Source organism: Taeniopygia guttata, chromosome 13, assembly GCF_048771995.1.
Source record: "Taeniopygia guttata chromosome 13, bTaeGut7.mat, whole genome shotgun sequence".
Classification (NCBI taxonomy): domain Eukaryota; kingdom Metazoa; phylum Chordata; class Aves; order Passeriformes; family Estrildidae; genus Taeniopygia; species Taeniopygia guttata.
Genome location: NC_133038.1, coordinates 9,720,692 through 9,734,447, shown reverse-complemented (window position 1 = coordinate 9,734,447; position 13,756 = coordinate 9,720,692). Strand labels below are relative to the sequence as shown.

General features: G+C 48.0%; 1 protein-coding gene and 1 non-coding gene across 5 annotated transcripts in view; both read right to left on the bottom strand.

The window, feature by feature from the left end:
• Positions 1 to 13,756, bottom strand: part of HTR4 (5-hydroxytryptamine receptor 4) — a 66,023-nt gene that overhangs the window by 2,850 nt on the left and 49,417 nt on the right. The window contains exons 7-8 of one of the 4 annotated variants that reach the window (XR_003962647.4): positions 13,374 to 13,449; positions 913 to 1,091 (exon numbers count right to left, since the gene is read on the bottom strand). The exons of 2 other annotated variants lie outside the window; for them this stretch is intronic. The gene's annotated coding sequence lies outside the window, so the exon portion shown is untranslated. The remainder of the gene's footprint in view (positions 1 to 912; positions 1,092 to 13,373; positions 13,450 to 13,756) is intronic. One more of the 4 variants, XR_003962648.4, reaches the window with a different exon arrangement.
• MIR458 (microRNA mir-458) lies at positions 10,533 to 10,612 on the bottom strand. The gene is given in 1 exon segment (NR_048966.1): positions 10,533 to 10,612. It is a non-coding gene; the product is annotated as a microRNA mir-458 (primary transcript).

Here is a 13,756-nt window from a genome sequence, read left to right as displayed (position 1 = left end):
AGGATGCTCCTGCAGGAATTCCCGGGCTGGAGGATGCTCCTGCAGGAATTCCCGGGCTGGATGCTGGCAGCCAGCATGGCCAGAACACTGAATGTGCAGATATTTCCCTCAAACATCCCTTGGAACTCCAGCACTTTAAACAAGGATCAGGAATTTTAAAAACGTGCTCCCAATGAGTTACAGTCTGGATGTCAGAGACAAGCAGAGACATTTTGCACCTCACACTGAACAGACTCCAACGAGACGTCCACGAAGAGAGAACAGAGCTGGAACTGATGGACCAGGTCAGACAGGGACACCGTGGAACACAATCCACCCCGGAGACCTCGGCAATGCCAAAGGCCCTGCCACAGACGGGACACAGCGAGGAGAGCCCTTGACACCTGGAGCAGCTCAGGACGATGGACAGGGACTGGGATATCCAAGGATCCATATGGACAGGGACTGGGATATCCAAGGTTCCTGATGGACAGGGACAGGATATCCAAGGATCCTGATGGACAGGGACAGGATATCCAAGGTCCCAAACGGAGAGGAACTGAGATATCCAAGAATCCAAATGGACAGGGACTGGGATATCCAAGGTTCCAAACAGAGAGGGACTGGGATATCCAAGAATCCAAATGGACAGGGACTGGGATATCCAAGTTTGCAGATGGACAGGGACTGGGATATCCAAGGATCCTGATGGACAAGGACTGGGACACCCAAAGATCCAAATGGAGAGGGACTGGGATATCCAAGGTTCCAAATGCACAGGGACTGAGATATCCAAGGTTCCTGATGGACAGGGACTGGGATACCCAAGGATCCAGATACACAAGAACTGGGATATCCAAGGTTCCTGATGGACAAGGACTGGGATATCCAAGGTTCCAGACAGACAGAGACTGGGATACCAAGGATCCAAACCTTCCTCCGTGTTCTGTGGCCATCCCAGAGTGGAGCAAGAGCAGCAAGAGCGGGTGGTGCCGATTGTTAGAGGTTCATTAAGCTAAAGAGGAGTCATTAAGGTGTCCCGGGATGTCGTGTGGCACAAAGTGTCTGTCTGAAGCCTCTGGCAGTGAGTTCAACACTTCCAGCTGTTCACCCTGTGGGGAAAGAGGACTGGTAGGACTGGAGGAAGGAGCAACCTGGCTCAGGGAGTGCCAGCTCGTGGCTTGCTCAGGTACCACCACATCATTCCTCAAATATTCCCAGCATCTCCAGGAATCTGTTAAGGGTGTCCTCTGCTGCCAGGCTTTTGTGTTCCGTGGGGTTTTTCCATACCCTGCAGCCTTTCCCTTCAAATGTAAGTTCAGAGCCCCTGTCAGTTGTTGGGCACCGCTTTAATGTTGGAGAAAAGCTGGGATTTTACAGCCCTGCTTTTGTTCTCACAAAAAGGTTTTGTTCTCTTTCTTTCCCTGTGCCTTCACTGATCTCTCTCTGAAAATACACCTCATTTCTCAGCTCCTGGTACCTGTGGGCAGCAAGTTTCAGAGAAATTCTCATCTGCACCTGAAATTCAGCTGCCTCCCCTGCAGGAACACGCCTGGTGTGCCTCAGCCCCCACCCCATGGATTTGCCAGGGATTTATCCTACAATGAAGGAGGAAACAGCACTGGAACCCTCCCTGTGTGGGCTGAAGGCTTCAAGAGAAAACATCAAGGTAGGTGAGAGAAATAAATATATTCAAGGGAGCCAGAATATGTATGCAGGGAAAAACCCATTTAAAGGGTTAAATGAATTAAATAAATTGTCTACAGCAAATTAACTGTGCCCTTTTCCTGCCCCTGGTGGGCTGCTCTGATGGGATTTGTGCTCAAAGGGAATCACAAAGTGGGGACAGCATTGCTGTCACTTCCCCAGGAGCTTTCCCCAGATCCCAACCACCCCCAATAAATAAATTATAAAACAATAAATCCCAACAATGGGAAGGCACTGCCCCTCCAGGGACCTGCTGCAAACCTTCCCCACGGCCCTGGAATTGTGCTGATGGCCAGCTTGGGGACAATTGTGTCTGCCAGGCCAGGGGGCTCTGGGGTGACAGCTGGGATCAGCTCTGGGCACAGGAGGGGAGCTGTGGGGTTTGCAGGACAAGGAGCTCCAGCTTATTCTGGGAATTTGGCAGATCCCAGGGAGAAGACTCCGAGGGGATGCAGTGGCTGCAGTGCTCCCACTTTCACTCCCTGCTGAGCTGTCCCCCACACCAACCTGGACATTTATTAGGAAAGCAAAGCCCAGAAATGTCTGGGTTTTGGTTTCTCCTGGCAGGAAAACCACACACCATTTCCCCACAGCCCGAGCTCCTGCTCAGTCCTCACCCCTGGGATCAGCCCTGACCTCTTGGGGACAGGAACTGTGAGGGTTTGGATCACACTGATCATAAATAAAATTACAAAGAGAGGCCAAAGCCAGGCTGGCCCAGTCACAGCCGCACCCTGATGGCTGAGGGATTTGTGGCTGCACTCCTGCATTTTCCACCTTCCCAAACCCACTTTACAGCTGCTTTTTTTATGAATTGCTTCCCTCCTGGAGAGGCAGGAGTGGCTCCTGCTGTCCTGACAGGGCAGGTTCTGCAGCTGGCCTTAGTGCAGGGGGGGACCAGAGCTGCCAGCTCTGGGCTTTTGCCACTAAATCCATTCCCTCTCTGCATAAAAATTGAAGAACAACAGGCAGAGTTGAGATTTTGTTGCAGAAATAGGGATGGGTGGGGGATTTTGGGTGTGGGGTACCTCAGGTCTCACTGGGTGCACAAATGTTTAGATACGAGCTACACAAAAAGGTGCTAAACCCCAACTTTGGCTGTATTCACAAATCCCTTTGTAATTCCTGTATTATAAATTCAAAATAGTTACTGACAGACCCCCAGAGAATGCAAGAACAGAAGAGAAAATCCAGGTATCAAATTCACTGAGTTCTGAGCTGTTCACTTTGTTTGCTTTCCTCATTCTCCAAACTTTTTCACTTTCAGATATTTTCCCCATTTCTGATTTGGAGCAAGCCTTCAACTCCTCGTGAGATAAAGCAAGAAGAAAAAAGCAGAAAAGAGCAGATTGCAATTGATGTTGATTGCCCTTTGCTGCTTTTATCAGGGGACTGATCTCCCCACTGTGATATTGACAATTTTGGAAGTGAGCATTCACTGCCTGTGTCTTCATTTTCTCCTTTTCCAGTTGCTGAAGCCCAACTCCAAATGAAACACTTCCAGACACTTTTCTTCCTTCATCTACAACCAGAAACTCCCCCAGGAAGAGCCACCATCCCACCTGGAACAGATCTCCAAGGAAAAGGCAAGCAGGTGATGATGGCTCCCCATGTATCACAAACCTTCTGTTATTTGCAGGAGCACCCAGGAAAGATCTGGGGCCAGAGGAAAGCAAGATGAAATCATGTAAAATGGGATAAACTGGGAAGTTTTGTGTTTGGCTTGAGCAGAATCCCATTCTCAATAATGTATTTTTGTACCATTTTTCTCCTCAACCACCTAAAATAGTGGAAGGTAGAGGAGGTTTTGATGTAAAATTGGCTGCAGCCACATTTTAAGTGGAACTGAGCTTCCAGATTGAATGAAGGGTTGAGACTTCTCTAAGATTTGACAATTGTGTTACCCCATAATTTATCTTTCCCTGCATTTTCCTTTCTCTCCCAAAGTGATTTTCCTCTGGAATATTTGCAGCACCACTGCTGGAACATCATCCTCCACATCATGTCCATTCCTCAAAGCTCTGCTGCTTCCAGAGGGACTTTCAAGAGCAAGAACAAATAACTGATCTGAAATGGGGATTGTGGTGAACAATCACTTGGCAGAGGTTATTTTAATGAACACACCCCTGAAATCAGCCTTGCACCATCTGCTCAGTTCCAGAATTATAAATTCTGAATTAGAAAACAACAGAATTCCTAAACCACTCTGGAAGTGAGGGGAAGAGAGCAGCTTCAGATGATTTTTGTGATTTATCCCAGCCTGTGCTGGCTCTGCTCTGCTCCATTCCTGTGTCAGGAACAGGTGGAAAAGAGCCTTTTTTATTTCTGTGTTTTATGGCAGCCACAAAGCCCCAGGAAGCAACCCCTGGAAGTGCAGGATGGGTCAGGCTGGCACCAGGAGTTCCCCAGGCTGGAAGCATCAGGAAAGATGCCACAGGTGGAACTGCAGTGGGCCAGGAACAAAATCTGAGCGTGTTGTCTGCCTGGAAAGGCACTTTTGGTATTTTTGGAAAATTGGGAGATGCTGGGAAAACCAAAGAATGTCTGGAATTCCCTGTTTTAATCTGTGATATTTTTCCACCTTGAAAGAGCAAAATCCTCCAATCTGAACTCCACCAAATGACAGAATGAACTGGGAACAAAATGCATCACTCCATTTCCACCTTCTGCTGAAAAAATTAATTCACAGAGGCCAAATGAAATGGAATTTCACAAAACATTTGCTTTTAATACAGCTGCATATGAAACTTCCACAAATGAGAGCAAATTATCCCTCTCTCAGCACTCCCAGGTTCACAGACTCCAGAAAATGAAAAGCTTCCCAGTAACTCTGTAACCTCTGGGCTGAATTTGTCCTGTTCCCATCGTGAAGTTCTGCACTTGGCCATCAGCATCAAATCATTAGAGCAGGGTAAGAATAAATTGAATTATCCCATTACAGCCCAATGTGAAACACAGATCTTGGGAAAACGTTGAGGTTGCTGAATTATTTACATGGCTCTGACAGCAATGTTGATTTTAGAGTCCTTTGTAGTCAAATCTAAACACAAATCTCTCTCTGTCTCATGACAAGTGTTTATTTTCCCACTCCTGAGCAGTTAAGCTGAATCTCTTAATTATCTTTAAATCAAATAATGCTGTTCCAACCTTGGGAGCTGAACTCATCCCTTGTCATTCTTTGCTAAACATCAGGCAGAGGTTTTAGAAAACATCTGTCTCCAGCCCACATCAGCCAGCTTTCAATGCACTTTGGAGGATTTTTGCAGAAATCCAGATTTGAAATTAGCAGTTCTCAAGTAAGCAAATACTTCTTTCTCTTGAATAAGAGGAACATAAAAAAAAAAAAAAAAAGATAAAGAGGAGATTTTTTTTTTTTTGGTCTCTGGCAAGTCCCAGGAAACAAAGAGAGCATCTCCCAATATTTGTGTTTCTCCTTTTTTCCCCCCATTGTTCCATCATCTCTCTTTTTTCTGGCAAACCCCCTCCACTCCCTTTGTTTTTGTGTTTGCAATAGCTGTGGATCCTTTTCAAGGAGGATGTTTAGAAATGCAGGCAAATAATAACCTGAAATAGGACTTTGAAATGAAGTGTCCAAACCCTTCAGCATCTGGTTTCCTTTTGGTTTTCTCCTGCTGAATTTCATCCAAATTTTGTTTCCCTGGGACTGCAGGTGCTCATTTCCATCTTCCTTTTTTATCCTCTTTATTACCAGGATCTATTAATGAATTTCTCTGGGGTCCTTTCCAATCCCCCTCATCACAATTGCTGAATTCGATCACTTTTCCCTTTTCCCACTCTCCTTCTGCTTTCAGCTGCTCCGCTTGGATAATGTTTATAATTTTCCCTATTTTCCACTGCAGAATGTTTTGCTCAACTTCAGCTAAAAACCTTGGAATTTGGGAATTATGAACAGGAATTGGTGATGGAAACCAAGGGATCCACACAGCAGCCATGGGGTGGGGATGGCCCAGAGCTGCTGAGCTCTTCTCCTGTAGATTTGTGCCACTTTAATGTTGCAGAATTTGATGTTTCCACAGCAGAAACAGCAATTTGGGCACCAAAGGACATAAATGAAGAAAATTTCAAAATCAACGAGGAGCTCCTTGTTTGCAGTGAGTGAAATGCATTGGCTAATTATGAAGCAGGATAAACAAGTAAACAAATGAGAGAAGCCACTCGGGGGATTTGGGGAAAGGAGCCCTTTCCCCTTTTTCTCCCATTAACTCCCTATTTCCATTTCTCTCTCGTTAATATTAAGCTTGGCACTCCATTATAGGCTCTAATTAGCTCCAGATTTTGGCCTCCAGTTCGTTTTTGCACCATAATTAATGCAACAGTCATAAGAGCCCCAAATCTGATAATGAGGAGAGCACTTGGAAGTGCTCAGACACAGCAGAAACCCAGAGCAGCCCATTAAGAGCAGCTCCCGAGCACCCCAGATGGGATGGCTCAGAGTGGGTTTAAGTGTTTCAATTAATGAAACACAAGCAGGATCAATTAATAATGTTCAAATGGAAGATAATGATTATGATTATTTTTTTTTTTTAAGGAGGCATAATTAAATCTTTTTCACCACTGGCATAATTAAATCTTTTATCTGCTGGGGAAAAAAATAAAAATTTACATTTGTTAAAGCTGTGGAGTGAAAGAGTGGCAAAACTTGGAGCTGTTCAGTGGAGTTTGGCAGGTTTCAAATGTGCCACAGTGGGAGAATCCCAAAATCTCAGGGTGGAAAAGCCCTCCCAGCCCATGGAGTCCCATCCCAGCCCAGAGCTCTGAGTGCCACCTCAGGGGTGGGGATCCAAACCTCCCTTCCCATATTTACCAACCCTCTCCCTCTGGGAATGAGTGGCTTTTCTCCACTGAAATACCCAGTGGAAAATGGAATTACAGGCGTTGAAATCTGGCAAAAGATTCCCCTCCTTCCCCACTTCGTGTGTGAACAGCAGAGCTTCTTTTTTAGGTGTCAAAAGCAGATTTTCTCTGCAGCGTCATGTGTTTGATAACAAAAGGCTGGCATGTGCACATTGTCCCTGTCACTCCTTTGGTTCCTTTCTCAGGAGCAAATGCCACCAACTCCCTCAGAGCAGCTGGGTCTCCCTCCCACCCTCCAGGCTGAGGGGACAGTTCTGCACCCCAGGGAATGGCTCACCCAGCCCTCCCTGCCTTTTATCCATGCCAAATCCACACTTTCGTGTCCTGGGAACTTCTGTGCAGCTTCAAAGTGTTGCTGGGTAGCTGTGCTTACCTTAAGGTACCTAATTTAAGGGCTGAAAATTACATTTTCTTGTAATGGAGTAATGGCGTAAAAATTCAATAACAAAATGCCAGTTAAATAATAGTAAGTTTAAAGCCTATTAAATTCAATAAGAAAAAACAATTTAAAATTAATAAGAAATAAACTTGTGATGCCTTTAACATCTCAACTAGGACCTGTTGTAGGTTAAGCTCAGTAAATCTTATTTATCAATCTTATCACAACTTTAAGTTTATTTGGCTGCCTTTCCTCAGGTCTCCATCCTGCTGAGAGAGCAAACACCAGGTTCCACTGTGTTGTGCTCAGTATGAGTTCCTTTCCCTCTTTATCCAGATTTTCCAATTAATAATTCTATGATTAAAGTAGCATATTCCTGGCTTTGGACTTTCTCCCTTACAACCCACCGGGTGTGAATTTGTACCGTGAGATTGAGAACAATATTAATTAATTGTGAGCTGTGCTCCCCACTCCTCATCCTCTGTGAGCCTTTTATCAGGATGAAATGTCACACCACAGATGGGGACATTGGCAGTGGGTGCTGAATTTCAATCAAATCTCCACATTCTCCCTCCAGAGCCTTGGTTTTAAGTGCAGGCTGGGATTTCAGGCTCCCTGCACTCCCAGTTAATGCTTCCCTGGGCAGTTTCTCCCCGTTTTCAGCCTGTGCAGCTCCCAGCCAAGCAGCACAGATTGCCTGTGGCTGTGTTCCTTCCCCTGTTCTCAGGAAGGATGATGCTGCCCCTGCTCATCCCCTTCCCTGCCAAGAGCTCTGTCCCAGCAGGGTCAGATCCTCCTCAGGAGCTGCTGCTTCATCTCGCTGTGACTCAGAGGCTGCTGAGTCCAAATTTCTGTCCCCCTGTCCCCAAACCTCCTGTGCTGCTGCTGTTATCCCAGCTCAGCCTCTCCAGGAGCTGTTCCTGGGATTTTATTCCAGGCTCTGTGCAGGTGGTGCCAGGCTCTGCTCCCTCTGGGATTTCAGGGACCCTCTGAACTTCTCTGGGAACAAAGACATGATGAAAACCTTTTTTTTTTTTTTTTCCTCTGAGCATCCTAAAGAGCAGAGCCTCAGCTCTCCTCAAGGTGCCCAAAAGAAAAATGCCAAGCTCAACATCTGAATGTGCCCTGTCCAGGGTCAGGAGAGGCAGAAATCTGAATAAAAGGCACAGCTTTTATTTTGTGGAGAGGATGAAGGGAACCCAAAAAACAAGGAACCATAATCGAGCAGATATTTATTTATTCTCTGATGGGTTTGGGATTTTCTTTTACTCAGAGTAAAGCCAGGTCTCAGAAACTCCTCCAGAGGTCATTCCTTAGAGAAATTCCCTGTAGACTGGGACATGACGGGAAGAATTCCACTGATCACTGAATTGATTTTGAGCACAGGAGGAGGCAACCAAGGCCATCAAAACACCTCTCTCTGTGTAAACCTTTTATTTCCATATCCCTGCAGTTTACACGAGGTTATTTCTGTTATTTTGTGCTTTCTTCTGGTCCTTCTGCAGATCTGAGTGTCTGAGACCCCACCTGTCAATTATTTTATACATTGCCATCAAATTTGCTGTGCAGAGCGAACAAATAAGTTCAAACTTCTGAAGGTTGTGCCATCCCTTGGTTGCCCCTGGGCTTGTCTATTTTCTGCTCCAGAAGAGATGACACAGCCCATAAATTTCTGCCCTAGTCCCTGCTTTGGTAAATAAAATCTGCTCAGATTTATGTTTGCTCCTTCCTGAGGAAAAGCAAAGCAGTGATACATGTGGCAAATGGAACAGAAAATTGCTTTTCACCCATCAAGTTTCCAGTGTAACTGACTAAAGTTTGGGCTCTCCTACAGCAATAACTGGTCTCACAAAATAAACCAAATTTTGTAGCAAAATTCCTTGCGTTATGCTGAGGCAACCAAAGATGTGCTTTGCCCAATAATTTAGCAAATGGCTTAAAACTGAGAATAAGTTTAGGTTGGATTCTGGGGGGGAATTCCTGGCTGGGAGGGTGGGCAGCCCTGGCACAGGATGGGGCTGCCCTGGATCCCTGGCAGTGCCCAAGCCAGGCTGGATGGGGCTGGGAGCACCTGGGACAGTGGAAGGTGTTTTGGGGTTGGAACTGGATGAGGTTTAAGATCCCTTTGAACCCAACCCATTCTGGGATTTTGGGATTCTAAGGAATGAAGATAACACTGCTGCCTCAGAGAGGAAGTGAAGGAAATGTGTTTATTTTGGCAGAGGTTTATCTGTGACACCAAGCCTCCAGAAACCCAGGCCTCCACTGCTCCCAGCTGCACAGGGACCCCTGGGTTTGGCCAGGAGAATGGGGCTGGTCCAGGGGCTAAACCCAACCCCTTGGAATCAGCCTGGCTGGGGAAGCTGCTTCTGAAAAACTATTTATGAACTCAGCATCCCACCCCTTTGCTGAGCCAGTTCTGAATTGTTCCCTTTCATCCTTTCCAGCTGTAATTCATGTTGCTTAATTAATCATAATTAAGTGTTTTGGGCATCTCTGGAGCTCAGTTCTCTCTTTATTTAATTACACTGACACACCATATAATGGTCTCTGTTTGATGGGATGTTTTGCACAAGAGTTTAATCCAGAAGCTGAAAGAATTAATTAGTTCTTAGAATGTCTCCAGAGGGTTGGCCAAGTAAATGGTGGGTTTGTCACAAATGCCTGGACTCTTCAGAGACCAGAAGCCATCCCAGATAGTGCATACCTTGAGCCAGAGACACATTTCCCCTTTGCTGGGGATCTCAGATCCCTGTGGGATCTTCTGGAGCAGGAATGAGACTCACGGGAGAGAGGGAGATGTGGGATTTGTCAAGAGCTTACAGCCTGTTCCTGTTCCAAAAGCATCACCCCCTGTGCCCTGGCCCCTCTCTGCACACCCACGGCCTGAGCCAGCCCCCAGAAGGGATCAGCTGCCCATGGAATGGGAATTCCAGCAGGGAATCTCCCTGTTTGCCAGGGCTCTGTGGGAACAGGGCATTCCCTTCCCCAACACCTCCCGGGACCTTGGCACATCCACACTGATTTCTTTGCCCAGCAAGGCCTGGAGCTGCTGGGCCTCCTCCTCTTCTCTGGCAGAAAAAGAAGCTGGAATGGAAAAATACAGAACATTGCAGGGAAACTCTGGGAGCAAGGACAAAGGGGAGCAAAGCAGGGACTGTCCTGTGAGCCTGGAGCTCCCAGGGCTCCTGTTCTGCTTGACAGCTCCACTTGTGATGATTTTGTCCCAGGATCTTCTCTCTAGCTGTGATTCCTTCAGGAATTCAGCACAGGAGTTCCACAGCAACCACCCAAGTGTGGGCTGCTTCGAATGAGCACGTTGTCCCAAACTCGCTGTAAAAGCACAATTCTTCCCAAAGACAGACAAGCAGAGCCTGGCTGGTTTGCTCCCAACATTTCCATGAACTTTCTGCTCCTTCTTGGCCCGAGCAGGGAGGTCTGGATGCATCAGCAACGTCTGCAGGGATCTGTGGTGATTGTTGGAGACCCCGGTTCTGAGGGCAAACTTCCATCCATCCTTCAGGAACGGCCTTCATCCCGAGGGAGGGAGATTCCAGGAGGGCCAGGCCCTCCCAAGCACAGCTGGCAGTCCAGTGCTTATGGCAGAACCATTCCAAGAGCTATGACAATGACACTGTTGATAGCTCTGGAAATGGCGCTGCCATCGGCACCACGCGTCCCCCCTGCTCCTCCTCGTGCTCCAGGATGGAGGAGCAGCTTCGGCCCAGAAATCCCTGAAACCTTAGGGAAAAGTCCCAGTGAGGGTGTCTGGAGAAGCCTTCAGAGGTGCTGGCTGCAGTCTGCTGCTGCTGGGATGTGCCCTTGGGGCACAGAGCACACAGTCACTCACACACACGTATGCTGTTGTACCCTGCATTTAACTGGAAAAAAAAAAGGGAAAGCCTCCATCTCTTTCCTCATTCCCCCCATGGCAGCTTTTCTGTCCTTCCCTTTGGAGCCAAGCCAAAACTGCTGCCCAGCCCTGGAGTTCATTTTGCTGGAGAAAAGCACGTGGAAGTGGCAGTGCTGCACCTGCCCAGCAAACTGCCACACATCCAATTTTCAATTCACTCTGGAGCCATGCTGCTAAGGAAGCACTGATCAGGCTTCCTGCCTGTTCCAGGCTGGCTGTTTCCAGTGGTTCTTTTCCTCAAAACTAAGGATTCATGCTTTGGAAATCTGGGCAGCCCCTGGTTTCTGCTGCTGAAACCTCTTTCCAAGACATCTCTTGTCCCACCACAGCCATAAGTCCCAGCAGGGATCATCCTCACCACACCAAGGGGTTGTTAATGCAGGAAAAAAGACAAAAAGGAGTTTTCCTTCTCCTTCCAGGCACATCCTGCAGCCTCCAAGGACAGTTGTGGGGAAAGGTTTGAGTTACAGGCTGAAAGCACATTTTCTGATGCCTGAGGTGTTTGAATCAGCTGTGTTCCTACCACAGGCACTGACAACTCCTCCCTCAGTGCTTCTGAGCCTCAAAAAAACCCCAGCACGATCTCCAATAATTTTTCTGCAGCCTCACCGAGGATCTTATCAATAACAACTGTGACAAAATCAACTGGGGGACATAAGCAAGGACAAAGAGAGGAGCAGAAGGACAAGCAGCAGTTTCCTCACCCCGGTTCTGCCTCCAGACCAGGGAAAAGTGGCCCAGAGCATGGAAGGAGCTGCCCAGGGCAGCTTTTTCAGTGCATTTTGATTTTTTTTTTTGTCCTTGCTCCTTGTTCCTTTCTGAATCTGAGCTACTTTTGCTGCTGTCCTGATGTTGAGGAGCTGACTTTGACCAGGGAATTGTAAAATCCTACCACACCAGATGGGTAAACTTTTGTAACTGCTTTGCATAGATATGATGGAAAAATCAAATTTTTTCCTCTCTTTGCTCAGCAGAAGCAGGGGAGAGGTGTTATGTCCAAGGGTCACAGGATTTGGCAGCAGCTCAGCTTGGATTGCTCCAGGAAGAGGCAACAACTCCCCGGAGAGCAGAGAGAGCAGCACACCCAGCAGATCACACCTGCAGCCTCTCTCCAGTGCAGCTTTTTGGGAAAATTGCAGCCAGGATGCATCACAATAAAGGGGTGGACACAGGGATGCTTCCAGAGGGGTGAGAGCAGACAGAAACACTGACAGAGGACATTTCACAGACACCCAGCACAAATAAGGAATAACAGCTGGGTCCAGCTGCAATTGAGACCTTTGAGTGCTCAGTGAAGCTTTAGATCCCAAATTGTGAGGAATCCTGAAGTGTCCCAGGCCAGGCTGGACAGGGCTGGGAATAACTGGGAGAGTGGAAGGTGCCCATGGCAGGGGGTGGAAGAGGTGAGCTGTAAAGGTCCCTTCCAACCCCAACCTTGCTGTGAATTGGTTTCCTGCAGGCTGGGAGGGATGGGGCAGCTCTCCCTCAGTGCTGGGTGCTCTGCAGAGCAGATTGCAGCCTGAGCTCAGCTCTGCCTCCCTGTGTGCCAGCCCTCCCAGGGAACCTGGCTGGGGAAATTCCAGATGGAGGAGCACAAACTGCCCTGGACTCTGCTGCTGTAAAGCAGGTGCTGAAATCTGCTGCCTCCCTGAAATCTGTGTGCCTAACGAGGAATAAACAAAAGCACTGAAGGGAAAAAGGAGAGGGAAGGCCTTGCCTGCCCCAGATCTGTTTGGATTATTGCAGGTTCAGTGGGAGCTGTGCAGTCTGCCCAGGGTTTGGGGCTGCAGCTGAAGGGATGGGGATGCTGCAGCTGAAGGGATGGGGATGCTGCAGGTGAAGGGATGGGGATGCTGCAGCTGCTGTGGGGTGTGGCATTGAAGGAGAGAGGCATTCCCTGTGTCCTGGCAGTCCCTGTGACTCGTCACCCCAGGTCCCAGGCAGGGAGGCTGTTCCTGTGACCACCAGGACTTTCTCAGCCCTGCTCCTTTCCCCTGCCCTCGTTACAAAACCCTTTTGAGCAGGATGACAATTCCACACTTGCTCCACGCTTCTGGAGCTGCATGTGTGAAGTGCCCTGGAGCATTCCCATGGTGGCAGGAACCCAGCAGGAACCTCTGAGGGAAGGGGAAGCCTCTGAGCTGTCAGTTTAACCAATTTTAAACAGGTCCAAGCTGGCCTTGGACACTGCCAGGGATCCAGGGCCTCCCACCCTAAGAGAATTTTTCCTAATATCCAAACCCACTCTCTGTACCCTGCTTTTCTCTGTGTGCTGCCCACTGAGGAGGCCCTGCACTGCTCCTTGGAGTGAAAACATCCATCCCAAAATGGGAAATCCCTGTTAGCCACATTACCCTGCAGCCAGCAGCCCATCCCAATGCCCTGGCAGACCTCCCCATCCCCCTGGGGCTGCTGCCTCCACCCCACAAGTGCTAAGCCATAAATAAATAAAGGAGGGTTTACAGTGGGTTGCAATAAACACGAACAGACAGAGCTGCAGTAATAAAAGAAGGGACTTACAGAGCATGGCCATGGCTAGACAGGAGCTGGTCTGCTGCAGAAGAGCAGGAGGAGCTTGGAGACAGAGGAACAGCCACTTTTAGTGCAGGAAGGAGCAAAGACAGACACAGTGAGGGAGTTCAGGGGGGAAAAGGAAAAAACACAGCGCTGGTTAATTGGGAAACAGCCCCACATCAAACACTGAGCAGTCAATGGCATCAGAGCTGCACCCCCAAACCTCCCACTGAAAGGAGCCTGACTTTTAGTGTCAGAACCATCTGAGCCATCAGCTGCAGTCCTTTTCTCCATAAACCATTTTGGGAATCATTCTGCTTTCCAAGAAAATCTCCCCATAGGGTTTTAGGCAGGAATCCTCTGCTGAGCCTGTTTTCCAAAAGCTCTTC